The 15,357-nt window shown below is 35.5% G+C and overlaps 1 non-coding gene across 1 annotated transcript; it reads left to right on the top strand.

Annotated features, from left to right (window-relative positions):
- Nucleotides 1-542: 542 nt before the first annotated feature.
- On the top strand, nucleotides 543-648 carry LOC145633300 (small nucleolar RNA R71). The gene has a single exon (XR_014112634.1). It is a non-coding gene; the product is annotated as a small nucleolar RNA R71 (small nucleolar RNA).
- The last annotated feature ends 14,709 nt before the right edge of the window (nucleotides 649-15,357 follow it).

The raw sequence follows: 15,357 nt of genomic DNA, 5'->3' as shown, positions 1-15,357 counted from the left end.
TGATTCTCAAACCTAGAATCATTATTTTTTGACAAATAGTTCACATGCTCATTAACATTTCCATCTTGATCATCACTAACATCCATGCATGAATGAGGGCAATTAGAAGCATCATGATCATACGATCCACAACCATCACAAAAAAAGCATCCACTAGGAATGTTAGTAGAAGAGGGAGAAGGTTGAGGATTATAAAACATACCTCTCCCCTTAGATTAGGAGGGAAGACACGAGACTTGGGAGGTATCACTTTTCATCTTTGCCTTGATAGCGGACATTTCCTTCCCCAAGTTTATCATTTGTAAGGAGAGATTCTTGATTGCATTTAGATGATCAACCGAGTACACCAAAGAGCTACTCTTGCTAGTTGACTCTCTCTCTCTCCATCTTACCAATCTCTATAGTATCTCACTACTTCAATTATGTCTACCACTTCCTCTTCCGTTTTATTCATGATGGGACCTTCGGCTCCTCCATCTAAACATGACTTCCCTTGAGGACTAAGGCCTCCATATATTATTTGAATAATTTGGTAAGTAGGAATTCCGTGGTGAGGACATTCTCTTTGATAATCTTTGTATCTTTCCCATGCTTCATAGAGGCTCTCACATGGCTTTTGTTTGAAACCTTGAATCAAAGCTCTAGCCTTCACCGTTTTTTTTTTGTGGATAGAAACGAAATAGAAATTCCTTGGTAACTTCGTCCCATGTCCTTAGAGAATTCGGCTTGACCTCCTTGTCTAGCCATTCCAAGGCACGCCCTATGAGGGAAAATGGAAAGAGCTTGAGGCGGATGAATTCTTAGGAGATTCCATTCACCTTGATAGTATTGCAATATTTTTCGAACTCCTTGAGATGATTTAGAGGGATTTCATGCTTGGCTCCAATAAATTGTCGCCTCTCTATCAAAGTGATCATTACCGGCCTTATTTCAAAATCATTCGCCGGTGTTGTAGGTGAAGCAATCCTACTCTAAATCTATATGTACCGGGAATCCCCAATTATTTCAACGCCACCCCTGGATTTCCTCCCATTCTTTCTTGTTCTTCTTGTTGTTGTTCTTCTTCACTTGAGGTGCTAGAGCTCAAAGATCGTCTAGCAACCCTTAATCTTGCAATAGTCCTCTCAATCCTCGGAACAAATGGCACTAGTGAATGACCACGTGCTCTATGCATACAATCTCAAAAGAAATGATTAGTATCACGGGCTACAAGTGTAGCCTAAAAAGAAAAATCTGTTTTTTTTTTTCTTTTTTGCAATTAAAGATGAAATAGACTTAACAACTATAACGAAGCACCAATACCATTCCCCTTCAATGACACCATTTTGACGCAAGGAAATGTAGGTCGTTCTCTACCCTTTCCTAGACCCAAACCTAAATTGTAAATACTCGACCAACATAATATGAGTATTTGATAAGTCAAGGGTTGAACCCAAAGGAATGATTAGGTGCAAGATATAGCCTATGTCAAGCTACTTCAAAGAATGTAGATGGTTATGGTCGGTAACTAAGGTATCAAAAAAGCCAAAATAAGCGAGAAATTCAATATACTAAATAATAGAGATATAGGTTCCACATGCAAGCTCAAAGATTACGCTAATTGAAGAATCACTCAATCAATTCAAACATTGCAAAGGAAAAACTATAGTTGCAATCAATGGAATTCAAGAGCTATCTCCTATAAACCAAACTAGGGTTCACTATGAATGGAAATAAAGGGAAATCCCAATCAAATTCAATCAATTAAACCAATTCTCAAATCAAGGGTTCATGTCAATGAAAATTACAATGTAGTCTAGATTAATCTTATAGGTTGATCACTCCTAGTATAATTAATAAAATGCTCAACTATGTCAACCAATTTAATTGCAACAATTCAATTAATTAAGGATCATTAACTAGCAAAAATCATCAATCAAGCATGCTTTCTCTTCTCCCTACCAACTAATCTACTCACTAATAATGGTGAAATTGAGAAGCAAAACAAATTCAATCACAATCATATTCATTTCAAGTTTAATCAAGAAGAAATTCAATCAATCAACAATTTCTAAAGCACATAATGAAATTCAAATCAAAATTCAAGAAATAAAGGAAATTGCAATAAAAGTAATTTGAAGAAAAGAATTCTCACAAATTTTCATTGAATTGAAGAAGTAGTTCTAAGATCAAATTGAAATCTAAGACCAAATTCAAGTACAAATCAAGTAACTCTTAAGCTTCTTTCTCTACTATTTCTGGAAAATAATCCTCAAGTACCAAATAAGTCATTCCCCTAAAAAAAGAAAGTTAAAATATATAGATAGAAGAGTCGAGCGAAGGGGGTCGGGAGAGGCAGTGCATGCACACCACCCAAGCCGCGCACGCGCACAGCTGGGTCTACGCACACGCACCCCCTATGCCGCGCGCATGAACCCTTGCTTTATGCTCGTGGCCTTGCCTCCTTCGCTTGCTCGATCAAACTCTGCGCTCTCAAGCATCCCTATCATTGGTGCACTCGAGGCGATGCTCGTGAGAAGGGCAGCTCCTTTATCTTCCAAGCACTCGAACGCCTCAAGCCAAAGCATTGCTTTAAAGGTGCTCGAGCTTGCGCAACTAGCTTGAATTGCATATTTGGAATCCTGAACTTAGCTCCATCAACCTGCTTGAATGCGCTTGAGCTTCCTCCTTGGTTATCAAACCATGGGAAACTCAACACACCTAAAAAACAAGTAAAGGAAACAAAGAAGCGAGAGAAATAGTTGAGAAACGAACAAAATGACAAGAAAACCATTAAAAGCATGCATTTCTCTAGACTTGCACACAAAAACGCAAAGCAAGCACTATAATATAAAAACACGGAAAAAAGGACTAAAAATGAGAGTAAAACTATTAATAAAACCTAGCATAAAAGGGTCATAAATGACAGTCATCAGCCCTATACTTGACTTTTTATGCAAAGTCTCTGGACACAGTCATTCTGTAAGCTCTTCTTACAATTCCCACAATATCTTTAGCTGGAGAATGTAGCCTAGTTCAGGAAACCTCTAGCAACTGATTTGCCACCCAAGTTGTTTTAAGTTGCCTATTCTTACACATATTCCCATTCCATGTATGTGAATCAGCTGCAGTCTTCACCATCCATGTTGATCCCTTAAATGCATGGAACAATACACATAAAAGGGGAACTCTCAAACTCATTTAACTCCTAACCTTGCCTGCCTCTCCAACTCACGGTGTATTTCAAATCCCTCCCTTTCATAACTACATACTTAGTTATAACATCCTTAAAGTCTTAACTATTTGCAAATCTTTGACCTACCTTCCATTTAAACTTGGTGAAATCACAATTACTTCTCAAACCTCCTTCTGATGCTACTTCTTTTCCAACACCACTTTCATCAACAATCTTCCCCTCACATACATCTTTTTCCAACTACTCAACTACTTGAAGTATCCTAGAGTTGCAATCCTTCACTCTATTCCTTGCTTCCCTCAGCTCATCATCACTCTCATCAGTTTTTGCTTTAATGTATTGAGTTTCTTCTAGATCTTCAGCAGCCTCAGCTTTTAGCTCTCTATGACCCATTGTAAAAGCACCCTCATCTTCCACACCCTCCTCTTGTTTGTCTCAATCACCTTCTGCCTCATCCTCAGGCTTTTATGTGGGATCTCCTTCATCACCGACTCACCATCAAAACCAAAGGGTTGTCTGGCTTACTATCTTCCCAATCATAGTCATGCAAAAAATTTGTATCTACACTAGGCAACTAAACAGTTGAGACAAACTCTAAAAATGGGAATTGAGAATGGTTTGGAAACTTATTTTGGCTTTCTTTGTACACACATTTTTTTTATATTAGGAAAAAAATGTATATTTTTTTGTTGTACATATGACACGTTTTTGTATATATGTCATTTTCTTTTGTTTCCACGTGTACATTTTTTTTCTACCTTTTTCTCTCTATTTTTTTATTATATAAAAAATTTTGCGAATTCCAAGGGAGGGAAAGGTTCCCGACTTACCCCCCACAAAAAAAAAAGGTAACAAAGAAAAATAAAAAAGGAAAGGAAAAAGGAAAAAAGAAAAATAAAGTAAAGGAAAATAAAAAAAAATAAAAAAAAGAATATGAAAAATAATAAAATATTAAGGAAAAGGACACAAAGGTTAGTAAAAGGTAAGCGTATGATTTGTCTTAAAATCTTGTGGGATTTCGTCATCATGTAGTCACAAATATGGAAATAATCTTATCTCACATATCGCAACAGAGCAGATGCGCGCAACTGTAAAAGTTACGCGTGGCTGTCGCGCGCATGTGAATTGGTTGCGCGCGACATCTGCTGGTGAACTTTCCTTCGAGCGAAAATTGCCAAAATTTTGCCCCTTTTGGGTCTATTTAAACGCGATTTCGTGTAAGCTTTTAAGTATCTCACATTCATTCGCTTAGTAATAAGAATCTAAAAAGAATTAATCCCTCTAAATTCTCTCTCTTTTTTTTTTTTTAAAATTTGAACAATGGTGAAAACCTTTGAACAACGCTTGAAGCAATGGGTCACCTCCTTTTCAACCGAGGATAAACTAGCTTTCAAAATTTACCACCTAGACCCTTTATTGAACTATATTCAACTAGTGATCAATTTTGATTTCCTTCATGCCGCCGTCAACCATTGGGACTCTAACCATCATCTTTTCTTGTTTAAAGGGGACGAGATTGTCCCACTTCCTGGTGAGTTTAAGGTCTTGCTAGGCTTTCCTACAAACACTCTCCCTGTGACCTATGCGCCTACCTTGTAGGATTCCAAACCTATATTCCAAAGATTTTTTGGTTTGTCTGACAATGATATGACTAACATTGGAAGTGAAGAAGGCGATATTTTGATCCAATTTATTGAACACTTCGTCGCCCCTCATGACAACATGACTAAACAACGCTTTAAAATTCGTGCTTTATGTTATTTTCTTGTTGTTAATTGTTTACTTAGGACAGACAAAGAATACGGAGATTATTCAATGGTGTCCATAGTAGAGAAAATAGAGGGATGTCATTCACCTGCTCCTTTGTCTTTGGCGGAAACCGTTCTATGCTTGAATCGCCTTGGAGAAGACCCTAACGAAAACGGTTTCATGGGAAGTTCACTTCTATTACACGTAAGTTATTATTTTTTTTTCTTTTTTGCTTTTTTTTTACGTCGTATTCCAGCGCAGTCATGAAGTTGCGCTGGTACGACCAGCGCAATCTTCTGCGATGCGAGCGGTTGGTGCGCGCAACAGATTTTGATGCGCGCGCCACCTGCTTGTGTAAATTGCAAACTAATTTTTTTTTCTTATCTTTTTTTTAGATTTGGCTCATGGAGCATTTGCGAATTGTTGATCAGCCACAAAATCTTGAAGCTAACTGGACGTCGAATTCTTTACAAGCATAAGAATAAAGAAGAATGGACGTCGTTTTTTTATCACGGGGTTCCAAACATACGCTTTGTGATTCCTTGGTGGAACATAAGTAGTATGGTGGGAAATAGTTTTAATTGCCCTTATAGTAGGCTTCTTGGCCTATCTAGTACCACTTATATTTTTCCTTGTAGGTTAATAAGACAATACGGGATGAAACAAATCATTCCCCCACAAGATTGTGATGCCCCTAAAGATGTGATCTTTAACCCCGAAAGAATTCCTCGTTGGATGGAATATTGGCCAAGTCTTCCTAGGTGGGTAGTACAAAATCCTATCGCGAGTATTGTATTATCTTCCTATTACAAAGCTTGGATGAATGCGGCGAATAAGGGCGAATTAACAAGGCTCGATCTCAACTTCAAGCTGCCACCGCTCGCAATCCACCTAAGGCCCCGTTCTTTAGAGCTGACGTGCTCTGCTCTGCTCAAATTAAATCTGCTCTGCTCTGCTTTGCTCTGCTTTCCTCTACTCTACTCTATTTTCAAATAATAATTAATAATAACAATATTAATAATTAATATTCAATAATAATAATTAATATTATATTGATGATAATAATTTATTATTCAGAATAATTTTAAAAATTATTAATATTAAAAATAATTTTAATAATTATTAATATTAATAATAATTAATGATAATAATTATCAATAATAATATTTAATAATTCAAACTATTAAGAATTAATATTTAATAATATTATTAATTAATAATTTCTAATAATTATAATAATTATTTTAAAATAAATAAATAATAATAATAATAACAATTAATAACAGTTTCTTTTATAAGTATTTGATATAAGAATCACAATGTGTTGAATTATTTTTTAAATATTTCCATACAATTTAGGAAGTAAAAAAAAGAGGTTGTTTTCAAGTAGTACTTTGTATATCATTATTATTTTTAGTGTTAAAAATATATGATTAAGAAAAATTTATAAGTAAAATCATTATTACTCATTAAATCATTTTATTTAAAATTTTTTGTGAAATAAATATAAGTAAACCATTGTCTTTTTTCTTTCTAGTATTAACTTGTGTTTAATATGGTACAAATATATTTATGTTTTCACTCACCTAAATCAATGGTATATGCACTTAATAATAATAATAATAATAATAATAATAATAATAATAATAATAATAATAATAATAATAATAATAATAATAATAATAATAATAATAATAATAATAATAATAATAATAATAATAATAATAATAATAACAATAATAATAATAACAATAATAATAATAACAATAATAATAATTATGTTAATAATAATAATTATGTTAATAATAATAATGATAATAATAATGATGATAATAATAATAATAATAATAATAATAATAATAATAATAATAATAATAATAATAATAATAATAATAATAACAATAATAATAATAATAATAACAATAATAATAACAATAATAATAATAATAATAATAATAATAATAATAATAATAATAATCTAATATATATAAATAAAGTAGGCATTTTTGGAGAGCATTGAGAGCGCCACATAAGAAAAGGTATATTTTCGACCAATTAAAAATTAGATTTCTATTTTATTTTAGAATTATAAAAATCACTCGCCACCTAAACAAAAGTGACGAATGAAATTTTAAATTTTTCCACGTAGGTAAAAACGACGAAAAGTAATTTATTAGGATTTTAATTATTTAAGATTACTAAATTTATCATTTTTATTTGTTACAAAAATAAAAATTATCTTTAGATATTAGAATTTATATTATTTATAAAACTAAAAATTATAAGAAAAGGTATATTTTCGACCAATTAAAAATTAAATTTCTATTTTATTTTAGATTAAAAAAATCACTCGCCACCTAAACAAAAGTGACGAATGAAATTTTAAATTTTTTCCACGTAGGTAAAAATGACGAATAGTAATTTATTATTAGGATTTTAATTATTTAAGAACACTTAGTTTTATCATTTTTATTTGTAACAAAACTAAAAAAAATTTCATAGATATTAGGATTTATATTATTTATAAACCTAAAAATTATATTTTGATATTAAAAAATATAAATTATCATTTGATGTTAATGGTTTTATGTACATATATGATGATATGATACTTTAATACAAAATTTTAAAACTTATAATGCAAGAAAAAAATTAAGAGATCACCAAAAAAATATTTATATACAAAATTTATATAAAAATTCGTGCATAGCACGCCACATAAGCAAAAGTAATATTTTGACCAATGAAAAATTAGATTTATATATTAATTTAGAATTTTAATTTTCAGTCGCCATTTAAGAAAAAAAATAACAAATTAAATTTGAGAATTGAAAACAAAAAATAGTAATTTAAGATTTAACTTATGAAAAAAACAAAAATTATCTTTTATGTTATCTTTTACATTAGGATTTATATTATTTTAACAAATAATTAGAAATTAAAAAATATATTTTGATTTAATGATTTTATCTAACTATTCGATGAATGAGATAATATTTATTTCAATTTATAATTTCAACTTCTATATAAATAAAATTTGAATAAGAATAATTTAAAACTTATCAAAATATTTTACCTTAAATTAATGTTAAAATAATAGAATAGAAAATAAAAACAAAAAAATATTAAGAAATTACAAAAAAATATACAAAATGAAATATTTAAAAAACGTGCATCGCACGGGCTTACATCTAGTAATAATAATAAAAATGTGTCACCCCCTAATGGAGGAGATGGTATTGTTCGTTTTGTGCTTTATAATTTCTCCAAGCCACAAGCTCTCTCTTCTCCGGCCCATATTGGACATGTGGATAGTTTAGGGCGAGATTAGTTCGGTGGTTTTGACATGGCTCTCCTTAATTGTTTGTTCTCAAAGGGGTTTTGCACTATGAAGTCTATCCCTCCTAAATGTCGTTTGGGGTTTTCTTAAGTCCTTAAAGGTGCTCTTGATAAGGTGCTCTCTAAGCCTGATGACATTTCTAGTTGGGTCTCGTTATGGGTGTTACCTCTTTGCACCCTTAAAACCTTTCGCCCTCGGAGTAGTCGTGAGTCTAGGTCTTCCGTAAAGCGCCGGCATCTAGAGGAGAGTATTTCTCGTGCTATATGCTCTTGGAGTTCACCAGGTGGTTGTGAGCAGCTTGTGAGGGAAACTTTGGCAGGGGATTCTCCTACTTTGTCTGTGGTTGATGATGTGGACCTTTATTTGGATGAGCGTAATATCAAGCAATGTCGTAGGAAGATTTGTGATGGCCATTACACAGCCGCAGTCCGGGTTCTTTCTTCTTCGTAGGTTGCTCCGTATAATGAGGCCACTCTTGCAGATTTACAATCAAAACACCCTTCTTTTCCAGCTCCAACCTTGCCTACTAATATACCGGTTGATCAACTTCATCTCGTTGCTACTTCTGCTGTTGTTTTAGATCGGATTAAGAGTTTTCCGCGTGTTACTTCTTGTGGTAGGGATGGTTTACGTGCTCAACACCTTATGGCTTGCTTGAGTGGTTCTGCTGTGGCTGGCTCAGATGAGTTAGTTGCCTATATTTCCAGGGTGGTTAATCTCTTTCTTGCTGGCAGATGTCCTATGGAATTAGGAGAGTATATTTCTAGTGCACCTCTTACACCACTTATCAAGCCCGGTGGTAGTATACGTCCTATAACTGTGGGTACTATTTGGCGATGTTTGGTTTCGAAGGTCGGTGCTGTTATGGTTTGCCAGTCTTTGGGCAGTTACTTTGATGGTCTTCAATTTGGCGTTGGGGTTTCTTCAGGGGGTGAGGCTATTCTTAATGCTGTGAATCGGTTGATTGAGGATCATGGTTCTGACGTTGGTCTTTCTATGTTGTTGGTGGATTTTCAAAATGCCTTCAATCTAGTTGATCGTGCGGTCATGTTACGTGAAGTCCGTCGTCGTTGTCCGGGTATTTCGTGGTGGGGTTAATTCTGCTACTCTAATCCAGCCAGATTGTATTATGGGGACCACACCTTATGGTCATCTCAGGGGGTGCAGCAGGGTGATCCCCTTGGTCCTCTCCTTTTTTCTTTGGTTTTACAACCTCTTGTGTGTAAAATCAAAGATGCTTTTGAGGTATGTCTTCAGGCGTGGTATTTGGATGACGGCACTATTATTGGAGACACTTTGGTGGTAGGGAAGGTTCTACAGTTGATTATGGAGGAAGGACCTCGTTTTGGGTTGCATCTCAATGTGGAAAAAATTAAAGTTTTCTGGCCTACAGAAGACCCTCGTAGCAGGCTTGTGGGTGTTTTTCCCCCTTCTATTGCTCGACCATTGCATGGTGTTAAGCTGCTTGGTGGTCCTGTTAGTTCTGATTCCAGGTTTAGTGGTGAGCTTGTGATGCAGAGGATGACCAAGACCATTGCGCTTATGGATAAGGTTGCTATGCTGGATGATCCTTAGTGTGAGCTGTTGTTACTTAGGGCATGTACTGGAGTTTCTAAACTCTACTTTTCCTTGCGTACTTGTCCTCCAGGTGCATTTGAGGTAGCTCAGCGCGTTTTCGACGTGGCTCTTTGATCTTCCTTGGAGCGTATTGATACTACTTCGGGGCCCGGGTTTGGTGATTAGCAGTGGTGGCTTGCCACCTTACCATTTGCGTTTGGAGGGCTTGGTGTTTACTCCGCAAGTGATGTTCGTCACTATGCTTTTTTTGCTTCCCGGTTGCAGTTTGCTGGGTTGCAGACGAAGCTTCTGCGTCGTACAGGTATTGTGGGTCTTGGTCAAGCTTTTGAGGATGCGTTGAGTTTGTTTACTGGAACGGTTAAGTCTGACATTTTAGGTAATCCTTATGAGGTCGCTGCCCCTAAACTCATGAAGAAATTGGCAGATATATATTTCACAAAGGTTACCGCTTCTGCAGAATCCACCTTTTCTTTATGTCCTCGGCAGTCGGCATTGTGGAAGTCGCAGCAGGGTGATCACACCTCTGCTTGGCTTCGGGCAGTCCCTATTTGTGGATTGGATCAGACGATGAACGCTAAGACATACCGATGTGTGCTGTGTTATCGGATGGGTGTTCCATTCTCTGTCTCGACACCGTGCTCTACTTGCTCTCGGGTTTTTACTGGGGATGTATTCGGCGACCATGCGGTGTCGTGTGTTGGCATTGTTGGTATTAAACATCGGCAAAATGTTGTTCGGGATACATTTGTTGATATTTGCTACAGATCTGGGATTTCAGCAAGAAAGGAAGTTGACATAGGATTGTCTGGAGGGAATGACGGGGCCCTCAGACCTGCCGATGTGTTACTTTATTCATGGGATCGTGGTCGTGATGTATGTGTCGACTTCACAGGGTATTCTCCTTTGACACAGACAGGGCTATCTGACTTTGTTCCGGGACGGGTTGTGGCTGATGCGGCTCATCGAAAGCGGGTTAAGTATGAAGCTCATTGTCTAGCGATTGGATATGGTTTCATTCTGTTCTCCTTTTCTTCGCTTGGGGATTTAGAGAAGGAGGCTGTTGCGTTGCTGAAGCGGATTCAAAGGTTCTCAATGACGCAAGACATTGGGGCTCGTGCTGCAGCTCATATATTCACTAGGGTAGGCTTTGCTATAGCTAGAGGAGTGGGGGCTCAGATTGTATCTCGGCTTCTCACTAATTTATTGTAAGTTGTATGACTTTTGTTTTTGAGATAATAATAATAATAATAATAATAATAATAATAATAATAATAATAATAATAATAATAATAATAATAATAATAATAATAATAATAATAATAATAATAATAATAATAATAATAACAACAACAACAATAATAATAGTATTAATAATAATGTTGAAATCTGCTTTGCTCATCTCGACTCTGCTCTGCTCTGCTATCCTGAAATCTGCTCTGCTCTGCTCTACTGAAATTTAATCTGCTCTGCTCTGCCCAGAAGCTCAAAAGAACAGGGCCTAAGCCTTTGATGCATTCAACCACTGCTACTCCTCCTAGTGGCCAAAACAAAGAAGTGAGAAGGATTAGACTTCTCATCCCCTAAGGCTCGTTCGAAGGATACAAAAAGGAAAGCTCCCTCCAAACCTGCGCAACAAGGTGTGAAAATAAAAGAACCTTCACCAAACACTCACAAGAAAGCTCCAATCGTCAAAGGGAAAGGAACACATGTTGCAAAGGCCCTAGTCCCTAAATTGAAAAACAATGTTTGGGTGAAAAATAAGAGAGTAGGGGAGAGCTCCAAGGCTTCTGAAAATACTGCGATGGAAACTACTCCTCCGTCATCTGTGACAATCGTGGACATAGTAAAACCTTAGAGTGTTACACAATTTTATCATTAGTTTAATTCGAATAAAGTGTAATCACTACTATGATTTTTTTTGTTTTTAGTATCTAATTCAATAATGTCTCTCTCTCTCTTTTGGATTTTGAATAAAATAAAATTAGCTTTATTATATATATATATATATATATATATATATATATATATATATATATATATATATATATATATATATATATATATATATATATATATATTATTTTTATTTTTATATGATCGAATCATAAAGATTGCCTACGTATTCTTATTACTATTTTTTAATTTTTCTTTAATCTCTTTAATAGAAATTAAATGAAAAAACTAATTAAACTTTGTTTAAAAAGAAAACATTAAAATCAAAGTTTAATTTTTTTTTATTTTCCGAGCATATGTTATTATTAAGAAACGCCCTCTTTTTGTCTCAAGTAAAAGTCGGAACTTTTTTCAAGCATAAAAATCCGGGTTCGTAGTTCATCGTTAAGTGGCCCGGGTTCGTAGTTCATCGTTAAGTGGCCCGCGCAACATCCCAGGTTGCGCGAGCCTATCGCGCGCAACGAAAATTTTTGTGTGGACATCCGCTCGCAACTATTCCAGTTGCGCGCGACACCTGTGCTACGAGCGTTAATTATTTTTTATTTTTGCATTATTACCCCCCCATGTGTGAAGTGTTTTTCGTGATGTTCGAAAAAATCGGAACACTTAGAATGATCTTTTTAATTTACATTACCCCCCCAAGTATTATGTGCTTTGCCGTGTTATTCGGTAAAGTGCATAACACTTAGAATCTTTCGATTGAATGCTAAAAATAATTTATTTAATGAATGAACGAGTTTATTTGGGTTTCATATGTATTATTTTTTAAGTCGATCAATGTTTATTAATGGGCGAATTTCATCTCCTCCAATATCCAATCTGACGGCTCCTCCTGATAGGAATTTAATTACGCGGTAGGGACCTATCCAATTAGTCTTGAATTTCCTCTTGGTTTGGTTGGTGGACCCCTAACCACCTTTAGTACAAAGTCACCTTCTTTGATATTTCTGGGTTTTACCCTTTTATTATAATGACACGCAATGCGCCGTTGGTAGACTTGTACATGATGCAAAACTCTTAACCGTCGTTCATCGATGAATAAAAGCTCTTCATACCTTGCTCTTACCTATTCAGCTTCCGATAGCTTACTTTCGAGTACGATGCGTAGGGATGGTATTTCCAGTTCGATTGGTTGAACTATGTCCATTCCGAAAACTAAAGAGTATGGAGTTACCCCTATTGATGTTCGTATGGACGTTCTATAACCCCATAATGCGAAGTGTAGTATATTCGTGACAAGGGAATAAACGCGTCGTCAATTGTCTATCCCTAAAACAAATACAATTTATACAACCTAAACAAACCTAATACGAGTATAAGGCAAGTATAGGGGTCGAACCACAGAGAACGGATAAACACCACAAAATGTTATCGACAATTAAGCTAGTCCGGAATAGGAGATAAATAAACTAAAGTCTAAAGATGCTAAAACAAGAAATAAAACATTAAGGGAAATGGTTTAGGTATAGCATTCACTTGAATATAAGCAAAGGCATAGAAAGTGAATTAATTATGAACTAAACATGCATGAATATCGAAGTAAAGGGTCCAATCTAGCCGCCTTCCGGGGTCAATTGGCTTCTCCTAACATAGCCTCTATGTTTCCACATTAGAACCATATACTAGGAGGTACTATTAAATAACAATCGATAGTAATGAACCTTAACTAAGTCAACTTCCGTTTCTTGTTAGCAAAGATTCACCTTTAATCAACTAACAATGTGCACTTGCAAGAAGATTAAAGAATATCAAGCATATAAAGACTTTAATGACAAATAAATCAATTCTAAACCCTAGAACATGCTCAAGATCCAACTACACCACAACCATCCCCTTAATGGGGAAATTACTCACTAATCATGCTAATAACAAGATTAATTAACAAATAATCAAGAATAAACATGATTACCAAGCAATACTAACAACTAAAATAATAATCAAAATAAAGCAAATAAAAATAGAGGAGAGAGAGTTAGAGATTCTCATTGATTCAAAATAAAAGTCTATAGAAAATATGATCAATTTCTTCTTCAATATCCACGTTCATCAATAGTGAAACCCTTACTTTCTCTCTCTAAACTACCCTAATTCTAACCTAAACCTAGAGAGAGAAGTTCTCCTAAAACTAATTAGAGAGTAGAATAGATGGTTATTTCTCTTTAATTACCCCAAACATGGGTATATATACTAAGCTAGGAAAAATAGAAAAATAAAAGAAAATAAAATAAAAAGGAAAGTAAAATAAGAAACTAAATATAAAAATAAAAGAAAGAAATAAGAGAAAGGGAAAAGAAAAGAAAGAAAATAAAAATGAAATAAAAAAGAAAATGAAAGAAAATAAACCCACAATTCCCAAACAAAAACAATCAGCTTCTTTCTTCTTCTTTGAAGCTAGCTGCTTCAATGTTCCATCCATCAAAACACCATCATCAACGGACAACGACTCAAATCACCCATCAAACACCATCATCACCGACATGTTCATTAACCAACAATTAATCACACCCGTTGGATTTGAAATGCTTATGGAATCACGAGAAAATAACGTAATTTTTAATGACCCGAAGGAGCGGCCGTGGCTAGGCATCTCCTCGGCATCTACCGAAAGTTAGAGAAGGATGGAAGGACCCAAGGCCGCGCCCGCGGTGGTCTGGGTAGCTTATTGCTGTGAATTTGGCCAATTGATTGCGGATTGGTGGCTGCTCTGAGCTACGGTGGTGCGTGGATTGGTGGGTGATAGTGGAGGTTGGTGCGGTTAAAATTAAGGGGTTGTTCTGGTGTTGTTGTGCGGTGGTGAAATGGGAAAGGTGGCTGCAGCTGTGCGTGAAGGTGGATTGTGATTGGAGGCTGATGGCGGAAAGTGTTGTGGTTGCTATGGTTTGGTTTGGGTGGCTGCTGGTGTTGGTGAGGGTGAGCAGGGGCTGTTGCGAGTTGGAGCAGGGGAAATGGAGGTGAGTGGAATTTAGTGGAGATGGTGGTTTGGGTGCGCTGGTCGATGCGGGTGAATTGGTGATTGTACGAGGGTGATTGGTGGTGTTGGTTGATGTGCGTGTGAGTGGTGATGTGAGGAATGTTGCGAGGTGAATTTCGGGGCTAATGGGTTGGTGTGAAATGGTGGTGGTGAGGTGAATTGTGATTGGAGGCTGGTGAGGAAGTGGCTGTGGTGGAGTTGCTGCTGTTGTTGTTGGTGGTTGTGGGGTTGCGCGTTGGTGTGAGAACGGGGGGAGTGGTGGCTGTGATGCGTGGTAGTGGAGCTGGCAGCGTGGTCATGAAATGGGGCTTGGGCATTTGACTCAAATTGAAACCCGAACTCACTTGACACGAAACCCGAACACCTACACACAAAACCGAGAAAGGATTGGGACAAAGAAAAAAAGAATAAAATAAAATGAAAATAAATAAAGGACGAAATAAAACAAAACCAAGACAAATAAAATAAAATAAATAAAATAGAAATAAATAAAATGAAATAGAAAATAAGAGACATAAAACTAAACTAATAAAAATAAAACAAAAACTATACAAGCAAATAAAGTAAAATAAAATATGAAAATAAACTAAA

Source organism: Chenopodium album, chromosome 5 (genome assembly GCF_948465745.1).
Source record: "Chenopodium album chromosome 5, dcCheAlbu1.1, whole genome shotgun sequence".
Lineage (NCBI taxonomy): Eukaryota > Viridiplantae > Streptophyta > Magnoliopsida > Caryophyllales > Amaranthaceae > Chenopodium > Chenopodium album.
Note: the sequence above shows the minus strand (reverse complement) of the source record. Positions and strands in the feature narration are given on the sequence as shown.